The sequence below is a fragment of the Dendrobates tinctorius genome, unplaced genomic scaffold, assembly GCF_039654945.1.
Source record: "Dendrobates tinctorius isolate UK_male_01 unplaced genomic scaffold, ASM3965494v1 ptg000019l, whole genome shotgun sequence".
Classification (NCBI taxonomy): Eukaryota; Metazoa; Chordata; class Amphibia; order Anura; family Dendrobatidae; genus Dendrobates; species Dendrobates tinctorius.
The window spans coordinates 90,329,879-90,342,848 of NW_027361687.1; positions in this window are offsets into that span (position 1 = coordinate 90,329,879).

Sequence of the window (12,970 nt, forward strand, 5' to 3'; positions counted from 1 at the left end):
TTAGGTGTCAGAAGATCGCCTCCATCATCACTCGCTCTTACAGCACTTATGATATATCACTGGCACTGCGTAAGTGGAGTACGAGTCCCGCTCTTCCAGCAAAAAACCACAGGACTTCAAATAGTGTTTGTACATTCTAGTGAAGCAGTGGTGCAAAACCACTCGTGCAGCCCCTGACCAGGTGCCCCCATGTTATACACATTTGTTTACAGCATACATTTTTTAACATTTACACATTTTTTAGCCTTTTCCTCAGACCGCTTTGTAGGGTCCAGCAGACAATTACTCACGTTTTCCATTGACTTTCATTGGACTCGCTATTCGTACCGAATACCCGAGTATTACGGTATACTCGGTATGAGTATAGCGAGTCCGAATACTTCAGTACTCGCTCATCCCTAGAATTACCCCCTTCCCAGGATATAAACATTGCGCCCAGTCGCCGGCTTTCCCTGCTCGGGTTTTGAATATTGCACGGAAGCCCACACCATTTTTATCACTTTTTTAAAGAAAATTAATGAGATATTGCATTTAATGCAGATTTTGTGTGTGTCTTTATTTAACTCTTTATGTACCATTTTATTATGTTCATTACTAAACATCGGGCTTGGTATTATCTATCTATAGATATATCTATCTATGTATACATATTCACTTATTTTTGTTCTGTGTACATTATATGTGAATATGGTATGTGATGATATGGTATTCAATGGAGTATGTGTCCAACCTCTTCAATGAAAAGAAGAGGTTGGACACATAAATTACATCACAATTCTTTTTTTGCTAAATAGTAGATTTTTATTTAGCTTACAAAAAAGCAGACAAAGCCGCATGAAAATCCACATCAAAAACGCATAAAAAATGCACGGATTTTTAACTGTGTTTTCTGTCAAGAGAGGAAGAATCCGTGCAGAAAATTCCACAGGCCAATCCACAACGTGTGCACATTACCCTAAGGGTCTGACATGTAAAGTTGTTACAAAAACCAAGAACAAAATTTTTACAATTTAACAAGACGAGAAAACCTCATTAAACGCAAAGTTCTCACAGCTCCTCTATAGTTAATGGCAGTATAAACTCTAAGGTTATTTTTTTTTATTTTTTAAGTACATTCATGTAGAATCCATTTATAATATACAGCAATGGGAAATTCATAGTGTGAATTAGCTTTATATAAACCGTACATTCTGAGGTCAGAACTTTGAAATTCAATAAACATGAGCCGCTATGTGAATTCTTTCATATATACATATATAATAAGCCCAAAAGGCGACGTTTCGGTCCAAATAACAGGAACCTTTCTCAAGCAGTGAACATGGGAAAGTGCCAGGTATATAAAGAGTATACATAATTGTAATCATTGACATTAATCGTCATTGTAAGAGCATGCATTTATATTGTAATTAACATGCATAAAGTGCAGACAGTGATACAGGAATTGTTCATCACATAAAGTGCAGTGCATAAATATAGACAGAGAAGGCACTGAATAATATGCATTGAAACATCAATTGGAAGTAATAAAACAGGTGTACTACCTTGTCAATCACATCCATGACTTGCCCCACTCTCATAGGTAAAGGCAACAAGATCCAAACAGGCAACATGTCGCAAAGGAATCAAACCTCAGCGCTATTAAATCACAGCACTTTCTTAAAAAAATATATAAACAGAGAAATAAATATACAAAAATGTTATAGATTGGCAAAATATTCAGGATTGAGAGTCCTCAGTAGTTGATATCTTTTAATGGCTAACTGAAAAGATGGTGACACATTGCAAGCTTTCGAGACTACTCAGGTCTCTTCATCAGGCTAGACTAATACAAAATCTGAAGTCACATATTTATGCACAATACAGCCTAGAAAAGCAGAACTATCAATATGGGAGAGGGAGAAACATAAATATAAACATTGGACCAGTTTATAGATAAGGAGTCTGGATGTTTTATGGTCCTCTGATTGGGGTCTAGTTCTGTGTTGCCCCGCAAGGTTTTAAAAGGAAATTCCTTAATTGATGTAAAAAGACATAAATCCATGCGACACATTCATTCCAGCACTGAGAGTGTCAAAGTTCGTCATAAATTTGTACTCCCAAACTCGTCTCTCTCTCTGAGATGTGAAGTTACCTTTCAATACCAGTAATTTCATATCCACGCTGCTGTGATCAGGGATACAAAAATGTTTTGCCACAGGTAGATCCATTCTTTTTTCTCTTATTGTGTGACGATGAGCATTCATCCTTGTTCTAAGCTTTTACCCTGTCTCCCCCACATACAGACCCCCAGTTGGACATTTAGTACAAATAATTAAGTACACCACATTAGATGTAATGCAGCTGAAAGTACCTGGGATCTTGTAGTCCTGATGTGAATTGGGGATCTTGTCCGTGGTCATTATAAATGGACAGGTTTTACATCTTTTTGCAGTAAAGGTTGTAATTTCCGTGCATCTACAAAAAGATGCCCGATTAAAATCCATTTTTCCAGACCCCCCACTTCTGTGTTTTAGGCAGCCCCCAAATTTAAGAAGCATCATTGTCAGAAGCTCCCTGTCCTCTCCAACAGCTGGAGGAACCTTTCCTTGCAACCAGAAAAAATGTAAAACCTATCCATTTATAATGACCACGGACAAGATAAAGATCCCCAATTTATTTTTCTCCCTCTCCCATATTGATAGTTTTGCTTCACGTCACTTGTCTTATCCATTGCATTTTTTCTGTGTTGTATTGTGCATAAATATGTGACTTCAGATTTTGTATAAGTCTAGCCTGAAGAAGAGACCTGAGTAGTCTCGAAAGCTTGCAATGTGTTACCATCTTTTCAGTTAGCCATTAAAAGGTATCAACTACTGAGGACTCTCAATCCTGAATATTTTTCTATCCACTGGCTAACAAGGTACAAAGATATACATCTTTCCTGTATCATAGATTGGCAAGGTTTTTTTTATTTTTTATTTTTGTTTTTTAGTTTGTTTAGTTAGAAATTGAGACGGAGCAATAACATATAGATATATTTGCACTTGACTCAAGGGACCTCTCAGTGATTTGAGGATAATTCCTTCTATTGAAAAGATTGAAGATGTGGCTTAAGAGGAGTATATTACCCATTTGAGAATTTGGGGTTGAGACACATTTCTTTAGCACCATTTTCCATGTGGTGAGTTGCCAGCCCCAGCTAATGGGGGGTTTTCTCGCCCTTATGGATTTTCCTCAGCTATTCTAATATCTAATTATAATGGGATTCCTCTTTAAAACATGCATTAAAATGAGTCCTATATGTATGGTGCGATGTAACTTTATTAGCATTATATTTATTGAACAATATTCGTGTCATTATATCAAAGTGCTGCTATATTAAGACTTTACGTGCTGTATAGTTAGTTTTTTGTCTATATTTATAAAGGTGCTGTGGCATATTAGTCATTATATGAATATACTGTAGCGCTGAGGTTTTGTCCCTTTGTAACATGCTAGAAAATGATAGACCTACGACGATGGTGTTTTACATTAACTTAAGATGAAAACTGAACTATGATTGTGCTATAACATCGTTGTATATTCATTTCTATGTTTATATATTTTTTTTAAAAAGCGCTGTGATTTAATAGCGTTCCTTTGCAACATATTGTCTATTTGGATCTTGTTGCATTTACCTAAGGCCTCTTTCACACGTCAGTGGCTTCGGTACGTGTAGTGACAGTTTTCTCACGTACCAGAGACACTGACACACGTAGATCCATTCTAATGAATGCGTCTATGCACATATCAGCGTGTTTTCACGGACAGTGTGTCCATGTGCAAAATACACTGACATGTCCGTTTTAACATGGACACACGGCCCGACTCTGTACTCCGTGCTCACGGACAGCCACCGAGAAGAAGCGGCTGCTGTAAGAACTGTTCCTGGTGGCTGGTGCTGACCGCAGCTGTGATTCTACTCTCCTGCTCTGCCAGCAGGAGAGAAGAACATGGGGTTTCCCTCATTTTATGAACCAACCAGATGAAACTTACAGCTGGGGGCTGTAGCCCTCAGCTATCAGCTTCAGCAAGGTTGGTTCTCAACAATAGAGGGGTCCCCACGCTGTTTTTTAAATTATTTATTTAAATAATTAAAAAAAACAGCATGGGGGCCCCTCTATTCTTGAGAACCAACCTTGCTGAAGCTGGTAGCTGAGGGCTGCAGCCCCCAGCTGTAAGTTTCATCTGGTTGGTTCACAAAATGAGGGGGACCCCACGTCGTGTTTTTATTCATTCTGCTCTCCTGCCGGCAGACTAGGAGGGAAGAATCACAGCCACGGTCAGCACCAGCCGCCAGAAACAGCGCTTACTGTAGCAGCTTCTTCCCGGCGCCGTCGGTGTGGTCCTGATGCTGCTCACGTGCGGGACACGGTTGCCACACGTGTGGCACATGGAGGTACCACGTGTCCACACGGACACAGATAGCTCCGGTACCAGTTTTTCCCGTACTGGAATTATCTGGACATGTGAGACTGACCTAAGAGAGTGGGGCAAGTCATGGATGTGATTAACCACGGTGTACACCTGTTTTATTACTACCAATTTATGTTTCAATGCATATTATTCAGTGCCTTCTCTGTCTATATTTATGCACTGCACTTTATGTGATGAACAATTCCTGTATCACTGTCTGCACTTTATGCATGTTAATTACAATGTAAATGCATGCTCTTACAATTAATTAATTGTAATTAATGTCAATGATTATAATTATGTATACTCTTTCTATATCTGGCACTTTCTCATGTTCACTGCTTGAGAAAGGTTCCTGTTGTTTGGACCGAAACGTCGCCTTTTGGGCTTATTAAACAGCTCTTTTTTTCACTACAAATGGTGTGCTGCCTCTAATTTCTCTGGATTTCTATAAATGAGGTTTAGTACTTGCCTGGGGGACTCTGCACATGGACTCTTTCTTTGTACTGCTCTAATTTTCTCATATATATATATATACTGTACATAAACTATAATAACTTTACAGAACACTATCATTGTATTCTATTTTAGAGATGTCCGCTCCCTAATCTTTTTTCATGCCTATTTTAATAAATATATGGCTCATGATGAATATGATCACAATCCATTTAATCATTGTTATATTTTGTGGCCATTTCCCAATTGTAAAAGTTTCTCCATAATTTAATGGATTTAAAAAATGTATCAGTTTTAGCTGGTCAATTTTTTTTATCCTGTAAATTGTATATACGGCGTTCTATCAGACTATTAAAATATATATTCATGGACTGCGAGGAATTTTGTTGAATGCCTTTCATCCTTGATTAGATCTTGGCTATTTTTCTATCCATGCATTTGAGAAAGATGTTGACCGAGCAATAACTTGGACAACAGATATTCTGCTGGATACCACTATAAACATAAGAATTCAAGATTTACTATAGGGGAACAAATAATTGCCACTGACCCCATTTGATCTAGCGACTAACAGGACATAATAAAATTAGTGCATTTTGTCAAATTTGATCGAATTTGGATGAAGAGATTTTATACCTTATGGTGCAGTTAGATGAGTCAGCAATTAATGAACGAGCACATGTAAGAATGTTCGTTATCAATTATTATAAATATGGTTACAATGCGTAATTGAGGAAAAGGGACTGCCATGCTTTAACCTTTTAGGTCAAGTAATCTTAGAGTGTTATTCCTGTGTCACAAGAGAGTAAAAAGCATCTGGTAGAATACACTTCTGTTAGCTGAGGGTTAGCATGAGACCTACCGGAAAATTGGATTGAGTTGTGCATCATCGAAAGTCATCCTTGTTTATGAGTTAATGTTTTGTAATAAATCTTAGAGAGCATGGATTTTCTGCTCTCTTGCCTGGAAAGAAGCCATTTGGACTGTGTGACATGAGATGTGCTACTCCAGGAAGAAATGAGAGCAGGAGTATGACTAAGTAGTAAGGCAATTACTACCATCAGTGGCCATCAATTGTTATGCTACAATATGTCTACTCTCCAATTTTTCAAAAACATTAAAACATTTTTTTCTATGGTCTGATGGCTTCGTGATAAAAAGTTTCGCTGCATAGCTTATACACCTATTGAAAGAATTTGCTTAACATGAAAAAACAGGATGGCCAAATTTCAAGACTTTTGCTTTAAAAGCAATTGTGGCATGTATGAAAACACCATGAAAAAATGCAATCTAGAAAGATAAAACAAGCTAGAAACATGTCATAGACATAATGCAATATACAGTTGTGGCCAAAAGTATTGACACCCCTGCAATTCTGTCAGATAATACTCAGTTTCTTCCTGAAAATGATTGCAAACACAAATTCTTTGGTATTATTATCTTCATTTAATTTGTCTTAAATGAAAAAACACAAAAGAGAATGAAGCAAAAAGCAAAACTTTGATCATTTCACACAAAACTCCAAAAATGGGCCAGACAAAAGTATTGGCACCCTCAGCCTAATTCTTGGTTGCACAACCTTTAACCAAAATAACTGCGACCAACCACATCCGGTAACCATCAATGAGTTTCTTACAATGCTCTACTGGAATTTTAGACCATTCTTCTTTGGCAAACTGCTCCAGGTCCCTGATATTGGAAGGGTGCCTTCTCCAAACTGCCATTTTTAGATCTCTCCACAGGTGTTCTATGGGATTCAGGTCTGGACTCATTGCTGGCCACCTTAGAAGTCTCCAATTCTTTCTCTCAAACCATATTCTAGTGCTTTTTGAAGTGTGTTTTGGGTCATTGTCCTGCTGGGAGACCCATGACCTCTGAGGGAGACCCAGCTTTCTCACACTGGGCCCTACATTATGCTGCAAAATTTGTTGGTAGTCTTCAGACTTCATTATGCCATGCACACGGTCAAGCAGTCCAGTGCCAGAGGCAGCTAAGCAACCCCAAAACATCAGGGAACCTCCGTCATGTTTGACTGTAGAGACCGTGTTCTTTTCTTTGAATGCCTCTTTTTTTCTCCTGTAAACTCTATGTTGATGCCTTTGCCCAAAAAGCTCTACTTTTGTCTCATCTGGCCAGAGAACATTCTTCCAAATCGTTTTAGGCTTTTTCAGGTAAGTTTTGGCAAACTCCAGCCTGGCTTTTTTTTGTCTCGGGGTAAGAAGTGGGGTCTTCCTGGGTCTCCTACCATACAGTCGCTTTTCATTCAGATGCCGACGGATAGTACGGGTTGACACTGTTGTACCCTCGGACTGCAGGGCAACTTGAACTTGTTTGGATGTTAGTCGATGTTCTTTATCCAACATCCGCACAATCTTGCATTGATATCTCTTGTGAATTTTTCTTTTCCGTCCACATCTAGGGAGGTTAGCCACAGTGCCATGGGCTTAAACTTCTTGATGACACTGCGCATGGTAAACACAGGAACATTCAGGTCTTTGGAGATGGACTTGTAGCCTTGAGATTGCTCATGCTTCCTCACAATTTGGTTTCTCAAGTCCTCAGACAGTTCTTTGGTCTTCTTTCTTTTGTCCATGCTCAATGTAGTACACACAAGGACACAGGACAGAGGTTGAGTCAACTTTAATCCATGTCAACTGGCAGCAAGTGTGATTTAGTTATTGCCAACACCTGTTAGGTGCCACAGGTAAGTAACAGGTGCTGTTAATTACACAAATTAGAGAAGCATCACATGATTTTTCGAACAGAGACAATACTTTTGTCCACCCTCTTTTTTATGTTTGGTGTGGAATTATATCCAATTTGATTTTAGGACAATTCTTTTTGTGTTTTTTCATTTAAGACAAATTAAACGAGGATAATAATACCAAATAATTTGTGTTTGCAATCATTTTCAGGAAGAAACTGAGTATTATCTGACAGAATTGCAGGGGTGTCAATACTTTTGGCCACAACTGTAATTTATAAAATATGTTTTTTTATGATTTCATATATTTTACATGATGCATAAAGGCAGAGATGGTTTATTACCATGTCTCCCTTCCCGATCCCTTATGCACAGTGCTAAACAAATGCCATGTATATAGTATAGGATGTGCTAATGGCGCTTCTTTCTTTGAACCCAGTTATCATGTAATTGTTCAGTCTAAGGATGGAGCAGGAGCTGCTCCGTGCTGGGAGACTGTCAGCTAGGCAGCCAGTACACTGTATTTCCACTGTAACTGGGGTTATTATATCAGCCCCACTTAAACGGTAAATCAGATTTAAATATGTATTTAAATGTTGGAGTGACCTCAAGTCTTTTATGACCTTATGGGGGCATAACATGAAATAAAAGAAAAATAAGTAAGTAGAAAAATAAAGTAGGTAAAAGACAACTGCCTATCCATATCATTGCTAATAATTCCCTGTAAAAAAGATAAAAATAAATAATGTACTTTATATATAAAAATTACAGAAAGGGAAAAATGTTATAATGTATTTCAGTTGGCCTTAGTTTTAATAAAAAAAAATCTCAAAATGTGAGACACATTTTCTCACCAATATTGCCTGACATTGGAAAATAGAGTGTGAAAAAAAACAAAATAACAAAAATGATGTAAAGTATGCCAAAAATTATTTTTATATTCGAATGAGAACATTTGTTTTTTAATTCTTTGAATCGCATGTATTAAAAATCCAAAATATCTGCCTGATCAGGAATGGGGATAAATGCCTCAATCCCAAACTAGGTAATATAGTGAAACATAATATAGAATAATAAAGTTTAATTCCTTGTAGATTGTAAGCTTGCGAGCAGGGACCTCACTAAATTGTCTTAACTTGTATTGAATTTAATGTCTGTACATGTCCCCGCTTAATTGTAAAGCGCTGCGGAATATGTTGGTGCTATATAAATAAAAATTATTATTATTAATGTAATATCCTATTGTGGTATAGCATTACATGGGATATTACAGGTTAATCTCATTGTGTAGTTTACAGTTTTATAGTCCAACATAAAACATTATATCAAAAAACCTGATTTAAAATGATGTAAGAGAAATACATACCAGATGGGTGACTTGTTTGACAATTACACTTCCAAAGCAGCAGAAATAAGCCAGAAAGCTTGAAGAATTGTTCTACGTCCATTTCTTTATGTTGAAAAGTCCTCAAACACTGAGGACTTCAGCAATTAATGAGAAGCTCAGCAGCAAAAGGAGAATATTACTAAAATTCTACCCTAAAAATGTCTGTGGGATGGTACACCGGTTAAAGCATCATTACCCTATATAGAAGATATGGGTAATGCTTAGTGCCAACCCACAAATCAGAAGGGTTCTTTTTATGTATAGCTCATGTTTTACTGTTAGAATCCACATCCTCACCATTTTCTGTTTGGTAACCAGTTCTCGAAAACCACAGTCCATAAGTACATAATGGTTCAGAGCAGGTGTACGCCATGCACACAACTAGTATAGCCTGATAGAATGTCTTCAGGCTGTTGGATTTTCCTTTAACTTTGCAAATTTACAATTTGTTAATAAGGATCCACATCCACATTGGCTGGACCATCATTGTAAATACACACCTGTACTCTGTATCTCCCCCACCTCATTGTAGATTGTAAACTCTCACGAGCAGGGTAGCTTAATTTTGCTTTAATTATTGTATTGTCAATGTTGTTACTTATGACTGTTGTGTTTGAAGCTGATAAACTGTAAAGCGCTGTGGAATAAGTTGGCGCTATATAAATAAAGATTATTATTATTATCATGATGTAACATGAAGCCGATGTCCAGTGTTATGATTAATAGGCACCTAGTCAGCATCAAAAATTCCAAGAGCTCTAGGAATTCACTTCAGTGAAGAGATCAAGGTACCTGGGCTACACTTGCAGAGCTGAAGAATCATTGATGGTGTTAAATGAAGGTTTCTTGCCTATATTTCTGCATTTTCATGTTATTCCTGTATCCATTAATGGACTATTTCAGATTTGGTGGATTACTGCAGACCTGCAGGGGATTTTTTCTTTTTAATAAATTGGTGAATGGGGGATAGAGTGGGGGAGTCTTTGTTTGAATAAAGTGTTTTTATTTCTGTGTGTGTTTTAATTTTTTATTACTGTGTTTTAGTAATGGGGTTGTCTGATAGACAGCTCTCCACTACTAACCCCAGGACTTGATGCAGGCATTGATTTTTGACAAATTACAAAAGTGATCAACCCTACCATTACCTAGATTGCCAACACACCAAGGCAATCGGGAAGAGCTGGGAAAAGTGCCAGAATTGGCGCATCTGATGGATGCGGTAATTCTTGAGTGGCTGCAGGCTAGAAATTTTAGTCTGAGAAGGACCCAAAACCAGAGAACTTCCCAGCCTGATAAAATAAATCTGCAGCTGTCTGCTTTACCTTGCCTGGTCATAAATAAAATAGGAGTACCCTCACATAATTTTTTTCATTTATTTATTAGCTAAATACATGCACAGTAAGCTACACATGCAAAGTAGTGATGAGCGAGCACAAGAATGCTCGGGTGCTCGTTGCTCCGGTCGAGCAAATTGGAATGATCGGGTGCTCAACCCGAGTAACGAGCCCAATGTAAGTAATTGGGAAACCCGAGCATTTTTGCTGTGATGTCGTTTTAGGGTCTAAAACATCGGAAATGAAAGGGAACAGTGCTCAAATGACATGGGAACATCATAGGTAAGATTCCTGGAAGCATTTCTGACTCCCAGGTCACAGCTGTGAACAATGTTGTCAGAGTCATATGCCACTTTTACAGGCTCACAATAAAACATACAAAAACAAAACCAAAATGGATTTTCCTGGAAAATATGTTATGGAACATCCTTTCCAGGGTAATGATTTGTATTTAAGGCAAAACAAATAACCCAAAACAAAAATGTTCCTCCACCACTTGGGCTATGTTTCCGCATAGCAATTTGATGCATTTTTCAACTTTAGCATTGCTTTCAGCCAAGACAAATGCATTCACTGGAAAATGTCATTTGAACATTTTACAACCTTACAGTCATATGTTAAAGTTTGGGCACCCCTATTAATGTTAACCTTTTTTCTTTATAACAATTTTGGTTTTTGCAACAGCTATTTCAGTTTCATATATCTAATAACTGATGGACTCAGTTATATTTCTGGATTCAAATGAGGTTTATTGTACTAACAGAAAATGTGCAATCTGCATTTAAACAAAATTTGACCAGTGCAAAAGTATGGGCACCCTTATCATTTTCTTGATTTGAACACTCCTAACTACTTTTTACTGACTTCCTGAAGCACTAAATTGGTTTTGTAACCTCATTGAGCTTTGAACTTCATAGCCAGGTGTATCAAATCATGAGAAAAGGTATTTAAGGTGGCCACTTGCAAGTAGTTCTCCTATTTGATTCTCCTATGAAGAGTGGCATCGTGGGCTCCTCAAAACAACTCTCAAATGATCTGAAAACAAAGATTATTCAACATAGCTTTTCAGGGGAAGGATACAAAAAGTTGTCTCAGAGATTTAACCTGTCAGTTTCCACTGAGAGGAACATAGTAAGGAAATGGAAGAACACAGGTACAGTTCTTGTTAAGCCCAGAAGTGACAGGCCAAGAAAAATATCAGAAAGGCAGAGAAGAAGAATGGTGAGAACAGTCAAGGACAATCCACAGACCACCTCCAAAGACCTGCAGCATCATCTTGCTGCAGATGGTGTCACTGTGCATCGGTCAACAATACAGCGCACTTTGCACAAGGAGAGTATGGGAGAGTGATGTGAAAAAAGCCGCTTCTGCAAGCACGCCACAAACAGAGTCGTCTGAGGTATGCAATAGCACATTTGGACAAGCCAGTTACATTTTGGAAGAAGGTCCTGTGGACTGATGAAACAAAGATTGAGTTGTTTGGTCATACAAAAAGGCATTATGCATGGAGGCTAAAAAACACAGCATTCCAAGAAAAACACTTGCTACCCACAGTAAAATTTGGTGGAGGTTCCATCATGCTTTGGGGCTGTGTGGCCAATGCCGGCACCGGGAATCTTGTTAAAGTCGGTATCAGCAGATTCTTGACAATAATGTGCAAGAATCAGTGACGAAGTTGAAGTTACGCAGGGGATGGATATTTCAGCAAGACAATGATCCAAAACACCGCTCCAAATCTTCTCAGGCATTCATGCAGGGGAACAATTACAATGTTCTGGAGTGGCCATCCCAGTCCCCAGACCTGAATATCATTGAACATATGTGGGATGATTTGAAGCGGGCTGTCCATGCTCGGCGACCATCAAACTTAACTGAACTGGAATTGTTTTGTAAACAGGAATGGTCACAAATACCTTCATCCAGGATCCAGGAACTCATTAATAGCTACAGGAAGCGACTAGAGGCTGTTATTTTTGCAAAAGGAGGATCTACAAAATATTAATGTCACTTTAATGTTCAGGTGCCCATACTTTTGCACCAGTCAAATTTTGTTAAAATGCAGATTGCACATTTTCTGTTAGTACAATAAACCTCATTTGAATCCAGAAATATAACTGAGTCCATCAGTTATTATATATATGAAACTGAAATAGCTGTTGCACAAACCAAAATTGTTATAAAGAAAAAAGGTTGACATTAATAGGGGTGCCCAAACTTTAACATATGACTGTAAATGGCCATGTGTTTGACACATGATCAGACACATCCTGTTTCATTTATAAAAGAGAGACTTTGAAAGCAGCGGCGGACTGGAACACCTTGGGCCCACCAGAGAAAATCATTCTTGGGGCCCACTATGTAGCTGCATAGAAAGAAATACAAGACCACCTATTATGCTGTAAAACACGCTAATATTCGGGTATAATATAAGGTAGAACATATCTTAATTATGTAGCAGGAGTTGGGGTAGCCTCCCTAATAGAATATAAATATAAAGCAGCCCCCTCAAACAGTATAATGCAGCCTCCTCATAGAATATAATGCAGCCATCTCATAGAATATAATGCTGCCCCCCTCATAGAATATAATGCTGCCCCCCTCATAGGGTATAATGCTTCCCCCCCTCATAGGGTATAATGCTGCCCCCCCATAGAA